The sequence below is a fragment of the Prionailurus bengalensis genome, chromosome A1, assembly GCF_016509475.1.
Source record: "Prionailurus bengalensis isolate Pbe53 chromosome A1, Fcat_Pben_1.1_paternal_pri, whole genome shotgun sequence".
Taxonomy (NCBI): Eukaryota; Metazoa; Chordata; class Mammalia; order Carnivora; family Felidae; genus Prionailurus; species Prionailurus bengalensis.
The window spans coordinates 108,077,975-108,092,479 of NC_057343.1; positions in this window are offsets into that span (position 1 = coordinate 108,077,975).

Genomic DNA, 14,505 nt, shown 5'->3' on the forward strand with positions numbered 1-14,505 from the left:
CTACAAGAAAGAAAAGATCCTTCCCTCCTATAACTGTACAGAGAAAATACATTCATTGTAACAAAGATTGCTCATAATAAAACACTGAGGTCAGAAAGCCAGAGCTGAAACATAGTCATAGTCCTTTCTGGAGAGGATAAATAAAATTCTGCTTCTATAAACCTGTCCATAAGGAAATTCTAACAATTATCCGATACAGGAATAATGGCTGTGAAGAATAAAGTATCTATTTCGGTCAAGTCTAGAGTCTCTATAGATCAAGGTCTTTCTGGAGCCCCCTACACCTCCCCAAAATAGAGTACAGAGACTCTTCACCTAACCATTTCAATTAAGGATTGTCACTGATGCCTTAGTATAGAATGTGTGGATGTTGATACCAGAATCCACTAAATAGTCTTTGTAACTTGAATTCATTAGTATGTATCAACAAAATGTTTATAGCTCTTCTTGCATAAAATTAGTATTGCGCATCTAATTAAGTCTTCATAGAGTCCTAAATCAGTGAGTCATAAGTTAAATACTAACAATTATGGTCATTTCCAATGTGTATTTCGGTAGGGGTGATCCTACGCCACCAAGCAATTCTCTAGCACCATCTTCAGATTCAACTCAATCCTGATGCTACCTGGAGACAGCATCAGATCTCACAGGTTAAAGTTTATCCTACAAGACTGTACCCTTCCCTCCAACTTCAGACACGAGTCACAATTCCAGGTTGTTACCTATGCTGCTGACTGACCGGCCATAGATTGGAAGTTCCAGCCACCCCTTCCATGGATTCAAATAATATGCTAGAGCAGATGACAAGACTCAAACATTTTACTTAATAAATTATTGGTTTATTGTAAAAGGATATAACTCAGGAACAGCCAGATGGAAGAGACGCATAGGGCAATGGGGAAAGGGCACGGAGCATTCTTAAGTGCTCCCAGTACCTCCATGTGTTCACTAGCCCAGAAGATCTCCAGATTCCATCCTTTTTTGTTTTAATGGAGGCTTCATTACATATTCACAATTGATTAGATCATTGGCCATTGGCAGTTGATTCAGTCTTCAGCCCCCTATCCCCTCTTCCTCAGGGTTGGTGTGGGGTGTTGTGACTGAAATTTCCAACCCTCTAAGGACATGGTTGAATCCTTTGGTAACCAACCCCCAATTTTAGGTGTCTGTGTCTCTTCATTAACATAACAAAAGACACCTTGATGGCTCTTACTACTGAGGAAATTCCAAGGGTTTTAGGAGCTCTATGCCAGAAATAGAGACAAAGACCAAATATATATACTTCTTATCACAATATCACAAATACTATCTTGGTTAATTGTACCTTACCAATCTGTTAGATTCTGTACATGCTTCCCAAGAGTGGGTCTTATGTAAGGAGCATTCTTGTGCATTTATTTGGCTCTGTCTGGTATAAAACTGGAAAAAAATTCTGAAAAAAATTTTCTGTGATAAAGCAAAATTTTAAGTTTAGGTATATTAAAGAAGACGTTTCTAAAACTAGTCCTTTGGAGATGTGGATTTCTTCCTCAGGCAAACCTCCCACTGAGAACCAGTCCTGGAATGAATTCTTTTGAGGCAGACTCACTTTTTTTGTTTGTTTAAGTTACTTGACAATAATATTAACCCCACTTCTTCCAGCTTTCTGATGAAGCATGTTACACATCTCAGAGATAATTTAACTTTACTAAGGGGTGACAGATTTGATAGGACTATGTCAATAAGTTTTTAAAACATATTAAGAAAAGTTTGATCCTGTGAAAGGGTTGGAGCTCACCAGTGGCTTCAAAATCACTGATTCAAAAAGCCAAAAAATAATAGGGCATTTCGTGAGTCTGATGCATATGGACCTTAGGTTACATTTAAGTAACAACATCTCAGTAAGAACGGACTAAAGTGGTTTAATACCTATAATAAATAATCATCTATTGACCCAAGAACTCTCCTAATCCTGGTGAGATTCCTAACTCAGTCTTACCCTCTCAGTTTTTCACTGCTCAAAATTTTTGTGAATTTCAAACTCTGATAATTGCTTTTCTTGTCATTGCCTTAGGCACTCTGTGACAGCACTGGATAGAGTACAGGAAGTGTAACAGAACTAGTATTTATTTAGTTCCTAACTTGCTCTAGGCTTTAGTGTCTGCAATTTCGGAATGGCCTTTGCAAGGTGAATAGATTTCAGCCATTAGGATTTGATAGTGTATGAGCAGTATTTGAGAGTAAATAACATTATTTATTTATTAACTTTAAATTGATATTAATGCTTCATGTTACTTGTTTTAAAATAGTTCTCAGTATTTCTTAGTAAAGAACTTGTGTTGGCAATTTGGTTATGTCAATCATTTTCAGGCTTCTTGACACAAATTTATTTAAATAAAATAAAATGTATTTCATAGTCTTTATTTGGTGTCCTATAATTTACACCATATTTACACTCCTGTCAAATTTTCCATCTTCACAACACATGTTGGAGTACAGGACAGTGTGGGAGAGGACCAAGTCTGAATATCTATCACCTACCTTAGTAGATTATGAGCAAACTCTTCAAAGCAGAAGGACACATATTTTCTACTTTATCTCCTCAGAACCTGGTTGAATTCTTAGCAGAGAATAGGCTCTCATTAAGAGTCTTATGTATGAATATACAATGAGTCATTTCTATTGCCGTTTTATTTTATAGATGCATATAATCACAAGTGCACATTTTTGTGTATTTTAAAATTCTACCCCAAGTCTCAATTCTGATTTCTAGAACCACATCTTAAAATGTACTTGTTCTTAGGAGCACCTGGGTGGCTCAGTTGGTTAGGCGTCCGACTTTGGCTCAGGTCATGATCTTGCAGTTCACGAGTTTGAGCCCCACATCCAGCTGTGTGCTGGCAGCTCAGAGCCTGAAGCTGCTTTGGATTCTGTGTCTCCCTCTCTCTCTGACCCTCCCCTGCTCACTCTGTATGTCTCTCTCGAAATAAATCAATAAGCTTTAAAAAAAAAAAGTGCTTGCTCTCACACAGTAGTAGTGGAAGAAGTAGCATCAATACCAGAGTGATTCAGAGTTTTGCCAAATGACTCTTTGCTTTGTAGGAATGGGCGTATAAATAGGGAGGAGTGTTTGGTAAGGAGAGGTTCATCTTATTTGTATTGGTCCAGAAAATATGTGGAATACAGAGGATGGCTGAGAGATTAGGAGGAAATAGAGAAAGGTTGGGGATAGTAGTTATTGTGATATAAAATGAATGGTGGAATTTGGGACCTAAGAGGGTAGAAAGAGATGAGGGGCACCTGGGTGGCTCAGTCAGTTGAGCGTCCGACTTTGGCTCTGGTCGTGATCTTGGCGGTCTGTGAGTTCGAGCCCCGCATCGGGCTCTGTGCTGACAGCTCGGAGCCTGGAGCCTCCTTCTCATTCTGTGTCTCCCTCTCTCTGCCCCTCCCCCACTCATGCTCTGTCTCTCTCTCTCTGTCAAAAATAAATAAACATTAAAAAAATTTTTTTTAAAGAAAAAGATGAAAGAATGATGTGTTTAAGTTTTTTGATATAATGTGTTATAACAAATGTATTGTTAATGTATTAATTTACTTAATAACTGTTTAAAAACCTAATCTATACCAGATGCTGTGCTAATTGTTGATAACATAATATTCAACCCTGGAGATACTATAATAAGCTAAAGGAGCTTATTCTGTAGGGCGTCCTGGGTAATAGCAAGGTTGGAATTGAGGATGTATGTGTGAGTAGCTATAGTTAGAATGGGGCTGAAGATTCCTGGACCTGAAGAAGTGAATAAATTGGAGAGAAGATCTGTAACAGAGAATAAAGGGGGAGTGTTGAATCAGCTGCCCAAAATATGGGGTAAACTTCAGAACAGAAGTTTAGGAGGGTATTATGCTATAGATCCCAGTGACAGAATCTCAGAAATGCAGGGATTTTAGCTTGAGGCATGGGCAGTGATCCAGGGAAAAATAGCAATGCTGTGCAGACTACCAGTCTTATCCTAACCTGAGTCTTGAGGTAACTAAGGTAAAGAAGGTTGAATGGCCCCTTCAGCAGAAAATTGCAGAGTAAGTAAAGTTCAGTTAAGCTGAGGAAGGGCACTAATCATTTGATGCACTGAGTAAAGATGGCAGAAAAGGAAATCTTGGCAAGGTAGGAAACGGCGCTAGAGGAAGACATTGTGCTCTGTCTTCCATGAAGTAAGAGATGCTGGATTTTTCCAATCATGTATTTTCACTATTGAGCTACATGAGTGTATCTAGTGGACTCAGTTTTGTTAGTTAATACTGAATTAAATTCTCTGGAAGAAAGAATTTCTTTCTTTAAAAAAAATGTACATCTCTATCAAAATGCCTATCCAGTATGTTTTTAGCATTTCACAAATGCAAATAGAGTTAGAACGGTTGTACAGTTTTGCACCCTAGGTGGTATTTGTAACTGTGTGAAAAAGCATGAGTATTTTAGGTGTAACAAAATCTGCCTTTGACCTTTTGAATATTTTACCACATCCATGTCCTTTTCAAAATGACTACCCGTTTTTAATTCCAAAAATTTACTGAGGTTGAGGCACATTTTAATATATTCAACCTGTTCTTGTTAGGACAAACTTAAAACATTATGTGTTCTGAACTGCAAGGCACCACAGTGACCAACTAAGACTATAATACCGTGGTATTTTTCTCGAATTTAGGCCATCTCCCAAAACAATTTTAGGAAAACAAGCAGTTCAGTGTGGATGGTATTTTGTTTTCTAGATTTTTCCGCCAAAACAAAGCCATTTTGTGATAGGGAATAAGTTCAAGTATATGAAAAAATATCTGGTCATTATTTTAAATTAGACACAATTACATTTCAGTTTTGTTAAATAGACTGGTTTTTAAAGTCGTGTTATAAATTACAGCTGCAGTGAATCTTTGTCATAGATGGCATGGCAGCTTACCTCAGTGATTAGGAGGACATACCGGGACACACTGCTCTGCCTTGGGACTTCATCTTCATTTCTTACCAGGTGTTAGAGATGTCTCTCCAGTTTTTTTCTCTGTTCAATAGTGTTACCATATACCTTTATACGTGCATTTGTGTGTGTGTTAGCTAGTAACATAGAAAGCATTTTAAAACTTGAGGAATTAAAAGTACATAATATTATATAAGCCAAAGAAGTAAGTATAAATATAAGAAAGGAAGGAAACCAATTTTTGAGTGCTTAACACGTATAAAGCTTGTATGTTGCATTGTTTAATCTTCAGAACAGTCTTCTGGGGTATGATCTCATTTAAGAAATTAGGAAACTGTGGATAAGTGTTTTAAGTTTTTTTTTGTCAAGATCTCACGCTGGTAAATGTCCTAGATGGAATTCAAATCATGATCTAAAACCAAAATATATAGTCTTTGCATTTTATATAGTCTAAAAACAAAAATATATAGTCTTTGCATTTCTCCACACTAACAAACCTTGGTTGTATAAAACGGAACATTTTAAAATGAGATTTCTTGAACGTCAATTAGGTATACTATCACAAGGTTTTTTGTTTGGCTTCTATTCCTTTCCAGTATTTTTTACAGTACTGGAGATACTCACAAGGAGGAAACGTTTCTTTCCTGTTCTCCAGTTTGCCTACAAACAGAGCCACATTGTTCATTTTCCCCCAAGCCTATTCACTAGTCCCCCTCACCCCTTTATCCACGGTTTTGCTTCCTATACTTTCAAGTTATCTGCAGTCAACCGTGGTTCAGAAGCACATGATTCTCCTTCTTACATATCCTCAGTAGGTCACTAGTAGCTTAACACTGTGTCACAATGCCTACATCATTCAGCTCACTTCATCTCATTACGTAAGCATTTTATCAGCTCACATCATCACAAGAAGAAAGGGGAATACAGTATGGTAAAATATTTTGAGGGAGAGACCACATTCATAGAAGTTTTATTACAGTGTACTGTTATAGTTGTATTTTACTATTATTGTTAATCTCTTACTATGACTAATTTATAAATTAAATGTTATCATAGCTGTGTGTGTATAGGAAAAAGCATAGTATATATAGGGTTTAGTAGTATCAGTGGTTTCAGGTATTCCCTGGCGGTCTTGAAATGTATCTTCCCCTTGAATAAGGGGGGACTACTATAGTCCAACCAGGTCATGGACAGAGAGATATATTGGAAATTCCTTGCATTCTTGCTTCAGTGTTGCCTACAGGATGAAGTAGAAATAATACAGAATACTAGTATTTATTAGAAATACTAGTGTTTCATTTCATTTCATCATGACGCAGAGTCTTCCTCTACCCTGTGAATCTGGGTGTGGTCCCATGGCTGTTGGGATCACATTAGCAAACATGATTTAGGCAGAAGAATGAAAAGTGCCTGTTAGTTGGAGCTTCACTTCTGTGGCTGCTTGGAACATGTATTATATCATGTATACAAGACTGGACTAGCCTCCTGGAGGCTGAGAGACCACAGGAGGGAGACCATCTCAGCCACCCCAGTCAGGGTTTCATAGACTAAGAAACATGTAGGTAAGACCATTTTAAACCCAGCTAGTCTATACTGGAGGAAATGCCAATTTAACCCCTGACTTGTGAGAAATAATAAATACTTGTTGGTTTAGATACTAAATTTTGGAGTTATTTGTCATGTGGCAAAGTCTTTCTGATATGACAGACATGTGCTGGATACTTTGCTTGTCACTTTGAGGGGGTTCAGAGATGAGTAAGTCTTTGTCATCCTAATATTGGAAAAGATAGCACAGTAAAATAACTAAAATTCACGTTGGAGTTAGGGAGTGATGGAAACTTATTGTTCACATCAATCTCAAAGTCAGTGTAAAGAAAGAAGAATGTTTTCGGAGAATTGTGGAACTCGATTTTAGAGGCATAAGGAGCATTACCCCAATTCTCAAATTCTGTGGGTGAGAAAATGGAGTCAGGGTGGTCATGGCAGTGACAGACACTCATCCAACCAACAGTTTAGGTTTCTGTTGTTGGGTACCATTAGATGGCTGCCTTTGGATTAAAGAAGAAATGTTTCTCTTTTTTCTTATTCTCCAGTCCTTCCTGGGAAACCCCACACTCTGCCCACCTGAAAAGAACCTGGCCCATTCTGTCCACCATGGAATTCAAAAAGAAAGAATGTTGCATGATGGAGGATATCGGGTGAAGGAGCCAGCAGTTCACCACTGCACAATGCTCATAGATGTGCTGGGTCAGAAACAGAGAGACACTAAGGCCCTGAGGCTGCTCTTCAAGGCAAATGCTCCAGGAACAGGCAGGAATAGTCCCTTGGGACAAATTTTAGACACTTCGCAGATGCTGGGAGGAATGAGTCATGAGGATGTGCAATGGAAAACACATCTGGGTTGCTGAGGCCTTGGACCTTGGGAGACATTAGATTGGGGCCCTGGCATTCCATGGCAGAAGCTGGGGTCACTGCCCTGAGCCCTTAGTGCTCTGGGAAAGCTATAGGATTTTACTCCAGAGCAAGCGCACTTGACCCTCGCATTCTGGCTTGGGTGGGTCCCACACACAGGGCCAGAGTGAAGTCCCTGCACCTGGCCTGATTTCTGGGGCAGGTGAACCTACACTGTGACTGAGCGGGGGAATAAAGAGGCATCCACAAGCACTGGGGATTTTGTAGTGGCTACTGTGAGTTCACGACCTTATAGAGAGTCTGGGAGGAAGGGTCCTAGGCGCTGAGGTCCCAGGTGTTTTTCATCCCAGGACTTCCCTGCCAGTGTCCTGGATCTCTTAAGATCCCGTGACAAGGGGCTTCAGCTGCGCGCCTCCAGCCTGATTCCGGCATTCTCTGCGCCACCATTCATGCTCAGCGCATCCCTTCCCATCCTCTTCCTGCAAAACCCAAGTACGATTCTTTTCCTCCTAATTCATTTCTTCATTCACTTATTTATTTGTTCATCCTCTTCAAATTCCTTAGTCTAAATTATCCATTTTTAGGTGACCTGCTTCCTGCTTTCCTCAGCAACTTCGTCTCCTGTTAACTCTCTGTCGAACCGGGATGCTTAGAACTTCTGTTTGCTCACCTGGTCTACACTCAGAGCCCTCTCTGCTTGGCCAGCTCCTAGAAGCTGCCAAGTCGTGGAGCTAATCATGTTAAAGATTCAGCATCCCACACAAGCACAGCCTTCCTTCAAAGGGTTATTCATAAGCTTGGATTTATATTTTTGTCTTTTTCCTGATGAAGTCTCCCAGGAATTAGTGAGGATAGTATCTGCCACTACTTTTCCTCCTGACCACTTGGTGTCTCAGCCTTCTAGCGGTAAGAAGGGACAGGGCCAGTCCCAGGAGAGGGTCGGAGTAAACGGGGGGAATTAGAGGGAGGAGTATGTGAAGGGGAGATTCACTGTCTCCCGGCAATGACTTGGCCACTTTTTCTGTGCTGTTAATGTACAGCTATTCATTTTATTGTTTGGTAATATTTTCATTTTTAAGTCATTTTGACAGCAATATGTTTAAAAAACTAAAGCACATATTTAATGAAAAAATGAATACATTTTTGTTTTTCAGTATTGTTGATACTCCATGTTTAACTTAAAATGTTTGTGAACATATACCATCCGTACACCAATGGCATCAAAGTGATAACATTGATAATATAGATAGCAGACAACACAAATCTGCTTAAGAAACTTCCCCATTTCAGAACTTATTATTTTAGGATGGTGACCAAAGACAATGCTTTAACACTTGTATCTACAAAGGTCAATTTGCCTATCACTTTAGTGACACGACTTTTCTTTTAGGTTGAATAACTCTTCTTCATGAATACTACTTTTGCTCATTATGACTTCATGTTTTCTTGTGTATGTACATAGAATGAATTGATAGCTATCAATGCATTAGCAAAAGGGCATTTGCTCAGTGATATCACTTTTAGGTCACTATCGTCACTTCCTTGAAATAGAAACCAGTGAATTTTAACATTGATTGCATTTTTTCATCCAATTCATGGAAGAAAAGAAAGCTTTCACAAGTTAATTCTCTCAAAAGTGACATTACTGGAAGACGTATAAGTTGATTCAGGAGTTAAAATGAAGTTAAAATGATTTGTTTTGTGCTGATTATATAAATACAGATTTTGGTAGTTCAGAGCATCATAGTTAAAAGAATGTTCTTAACAAATTAAAGCATTTATGGGGCAGCAAAATTCATAATGTATCCAAAAAAGTTGAAATGCATTACCAATTTACATGGAAGCAAAAATAATTAAAATAAACAAGTGACATTGTATATAGTAACTGGACTTCAAGTTGTTTCCTAATGAAGCCATGTTGCTTAGTGCTGATCTTTGGGAGAACATTTCAGTCTAAATGCTTTCATAGTATAGACCACTGCTAGAAAATTTTGGTTTCTTTTTTTTTTAATCAATTAAAAATCTTTAATAAAAGTATTCAACAGTTAGTGCACAAAAACTTAAGCTTTATCAAATTGAATTTTTGAAAAAAAAAAAGCTTGCAAATAGAGAGGCATTGAAATTTATCCCTACAAAAGCAAGGGATGTACTAAAGAAATGGAACTATGAGAAATTCAAATGATGGATGAATTTTGAAATTCTTTAACTGTGCTTTGGAATATCTCCACTTATGAGAGGAATCTTTGAAGTTGTATTTGTAGCTTAAATTGATATTCTATACTGCACTGGGTTGAGATTTAGAAGGCTTATGATTAAAAAAAAAAGAAGGCAGCCTTGACTTTTTAGAATCTAAATTTAGTGAAACATTAAAAAAAATAAATTTGGGGGGGTTCTTAACCATAACTTAATGAAATGAATTTATCTGGAAGTAAAAATATTTGAAAAAATTTATAACATTATTTTAGTGCCTCCTTTTCCTCTCAAAACTCCTGATGTAGATGATAAATTATATGGTCACTCCACATATAAGGAACTAGAAGATTGCTTGGGTGCCCCCCTAGGGTGATATGAGTGTGTCTTGTAGGCATCAACTGGAGACACTGGAAACAGAAAAGTGAATAAAAACTTTCTTTCCTCCCATAGGTCACAGTCCAAAGGAAGAAAAAATATTCATAACTTGGTGTTATTTGTTCTATGTTGGAAACATACACAAAGCAAGTAATAGGCTATAATGGCTAGAGTGGGTATTGCATATACATTGGCAACTTGATTATAGAGTGGAATGTAGAGCTTTTAGAGAGTTGGCCCTCCTGCTGTATATTTCTGAAAGTTGTTCACTGGTGTCAAAGAAAAATTGCACTAGATAGAGATAAATGTACAAGGAAAACTTGATTCAAGACTATTGCAAGAGGACTAGAGGTTGAACTGAACTTTTTGGGGAAAAAAAAAAGGTTGGGAGGTGCCTGGCTGGCTCAGTCCATGAACATACAACTCTTAATCTTGGGGTTGTGAGTTCAAGCCCCATATTTGGTGTAGAGATTACTTAAAATCTAGGGCACATGGGTGGCTCAGTTGATTAAGCGTCTGACTCTTGATCTCCGCTCAGGTCATGATCTCACGGTTGGTGAGATTGAGTCTCACGTCAGTTTCTCCGATGATAGTACGGAGCCTCTTTGGGATTCTCTTTCTCCCTTTTTCTCTGGCCTTTCTGCACTCACACACATCCCCACTTTCTCTCTCAAAATAAATAAATAAACTTTTTTAAAAAATCTAAAAAAAAATGGGAGAGTTTTTCACACTGAAGCAATCTAGTAGAGAAGTACTAGATGATGTTGGTGGTGCGGAGATAGATCATAATTAGATCATCTGTGTTTGCTAATTGGCATTTATGTTAGGCTCCCACCCTCGCACTGAAACTGGGAGTTAGGGGCTTTGGCTGTATCTTTCTTGATTTCTTTTCCAAGCGATAGCTCTCAGGACCTTGAGAAAGACTTTCCTGAGTTGTAAAAGTGGCAAGAGGCTGGGAGAAGATTGGCATTTCAGAGAGACAGAGAATTTATAATGTCAAGTTTTCAAAAGTACATGGTCTAGGTAAAGGAAATCAGGGTCATAATGAGAAAGGAACTTGTCTAAAGTTCAGTCACACAGGAGAATCTTAAGGCCATCTTAGTGAGTGGACCTATCACTGTGTATTTGACTCTCAACTTAAAGGAAGATAAGGAAAACTGACTTTTCTTTTCTAGATTGACTCCTTAACTGCTTTTCCCGGTGGAGCCAGCTTATTTTCACCTGCAGGATAGATCCTAATGAGGTTTGTTGGGCCATTTATGTCTGATCACAGGATTTTAAGATTAAGTGTGAATAAATAAATGCTTTTCATGCTTTTATAGTCATCTTGGGAATAGGCTTTTCCCCTTGGAAAAGCTTCCAGGGTTCCTCTATTAACAGAGATCTTTTTCACACAGTAAAGCCAATGAAAGTGTACTTTTTTGCAGATAGGATGACAATGACAGGATCCAACATCTGCTTTAAAAGAGACAGTGACACACAGTAGCTCCAAACTAAATTTCATCTACCCACTAAATCTTAGCTATGTTGCAGAGGAAGCATGACTAAAACCATAGCCTTAGTTTGTTCCCAAAGCTTGGATGTCCAATAAAGATGCCAAAAATGTTTTAATATTTATCTTTGATATTTGAAAGAAAGCCACAATTACTGATGATATTTTAACATCTTTACTAATTGCCTTCAACATGTTAAAAATGCAACCTTTAACAATTATCTTTCTTTTGAAAGGTATTTTGTGCTTTTGAATAAGGAGTAAAATATACAAGAATGAAATGAGGTGGTGTAATATTCCAGTCACACTTCTTGCTTTTCTTGCTGTGTGATTTTGCTCAAGTTCTTTAACTTCTATGAGTTTCACAACTTTCTATGAGGTTTTCTGAGCTCAAATGTAGTTGATGAATTTCTGTATTCTTAAAAAACAAAGTATTTGAAGATGCTCGTATCAAGCAATTACATTACTATTCATTTGTGAGTGAACCTTTTCCAGAGCATCTGAAGAGATGATGATTGTTTCTTGCCTTGGTATTCACTAGCACTAACCCTTGGCTAAAGTTTTGGTAGGCAGTATCATAGCTTGAGTAGCCACCAGTGAAGGTATTCGGGTAACTTCAGAAGATTCATGCATGCATGCATGCATGCATGCACGCATGCATTTATTCAGAAATTAGGTATTGAGTGCCTGCTATCTAACCAGCACTGCAGTAGGTGTCAGGAATAGACAATAGCTGACTCTTACTAAGTCCTGCTGGTACCAGGATATGGTTTAAGGACTTTATTTTTTACCCATTTACTCCTCAGTACTTATCATGAGGTAGATATTATTGATATCCCCATTTTGTAGACAAGAAAATTGAGGGGCACCTGGGTGCCTCAGTACGTTGAGCTTCTGACTCTTGATTTTGGCTTAGGTCATGATCTCACAGTTGATGACACAGAGCTCTGTTTCAGGCTCTGGCTAACTGCGTGGAGCCTGCTTGGGATTCTTTCTCCCCCCCTGTCTCTGCCTCTCATCTCCTTGTGTGTGCTCATGTGTGCTCTCTCTCTCTTTCTCTTTCTCATTCTCTGTCTCTCTCAAATAAACAGTTTTTTAAAAAGAAAATTGAGATAGAAATTAAATAACTCACTCATGATGACATTGGCTAGCAAAGCCAGGATCTAGGCAGTCTGGCTCTAAATGCTTTTGAGCATCACTCTATAATGTTTCTTCTCAAATAATCATAAGCAAAATAGACATGGTACTTGGCTTTCACTAGTGGTGGAGAAAGAAATTAATCGAATAATCACAATGGATAGATGATTATAAAATAAAATGGGGTATGTCCAGGACTAGTATTATTATATAGAGAGATCCTAATATATGAAGGAACATAAAGAATATGAGAAATTGGAGGAAGGCCAAAGTGGCTGGGACACAGAGAACTAGGGGAGGAATGTTCTAAAGTATTGCCATAGAGATAAGGCTCTTTGGCATCAGGCCGAAGGAGACCCGTGTTCCAGTTCTGGCCTTGCCACCTCTTGGCTAGTACTTTGGGCTAGGGACTTAATCTCTCTGAGCTGGTTCTTTACTTTAGAAATAGAGATAATAGAATCTGCCTCAAAAAGTTGCTAAAAGCAACAAATGAGATATTTCATGTATAATACTTAGCATAATGCTTGGCACACATGTAATATCTAAATAATGTTTAGTTATTATAATTATCTTAAATACTAAAAATGGTTACAATTTTAATTTCTTATACTGAATCTAATTCTTTTCCTTAGCCTGAATTGATGCTCTGTAGTTTATACTCTTAATTTCCATAGAGCAAGATGTGAGCTAAACTATTCTGCTTTTTTTTTTACCAGACTGTGGGCTAGAAAAAATATTTTTTTAATGTTTATCTCTGAGAGAGAGAGAGAGAGAGCAAGGGAGGGACAGAGAGAGAGGGAGACACAGAAACCAAAGCAGGCTCCAAGCTCTGAGCTGTCAGCGCAGAGCCCAACGTGGGGCTCAAACCCACGAACTGTGAGATCATGACCTGAGCCGAAGTCACACGCTTAACTGACTAAATTACCCAGATGCTCCTAGAAAAAAAATATTTTAAAAGATAGCGTAAAATAAAAAAATAGGCTAGTTGTCATGAAAACCCTAGCACCATCACCTGCACATATGCACACATGCCCGTGGGTGTGTGTGTGTGTGTGTGTGTGTGTGTGTGTGTTTACACGTGTGCATACACATATACTCTGGTGCAGATACTCTTCTATATATACTCCAGTATATATAGACCACGCCAGTAAATTTGCCACAGACCAGGTCGCCCATATTATTACCTACAGCACAGTTAAGTTGAATCCCCAAATCAGTGGTTTCACTGGTTTAGAGTCACCAAAGCAACCCAAGGAAAACTAGACAAACAAATTTCTAAGTTTAGCTTCAGGGATTGTTCACAGCAGTGACTATCATTCTAAGGAATGCTGTGGGTTAGTGAGTGGATTGCCCACACAGGTGGCACATTTCCTCCATTATACAAGCCTAAGGTAGTTAGGGGGATTCATAAAAACTCAGTGGCAATGTAATTCTTTATTTGATTTGTTCTATGTGAATGGAAGAAAGGAAGATTTCTCTTTTGTAATCAGGAAGAAGGTAGCAATTATAACTGAATTCGCTTCTCAAAAAGACAAGTCACGGGGCGCCTGGGTGGCTCAGTTGGTTGAGCGTCCAACTTTGGCTCAGGTCATGATCTCACGGTTCGTGGGTTCGAGCCCTGCATCAGGCTCTGTGCTGACAGCTCAGAGCCTGGAGCCTGCTTCAGATTCTGCCTCTCCCTCTCTCTCTGCCCCTCCCCGACTCACGCTCTGTCTCCCTCTGTCTCAAAAATAAATAAACATTAAAAAAAAAAAAGACAAGTCGCCAAGCTTACCCAGTGGCAGAGGTAGTGCAAGCTTATTGGACAACCCTGAACAACGGGCTTTTTTCAGTGGATGGGGAAATCAGACAACTTTCTGTATGAGTTATCATCTTACTGAGTCCTCTGTAATGAATGCCTTGAGAAGAATTGGTTGATAGCACAAAGCAAGAACGTGTAGAAGCAGCCAAGTA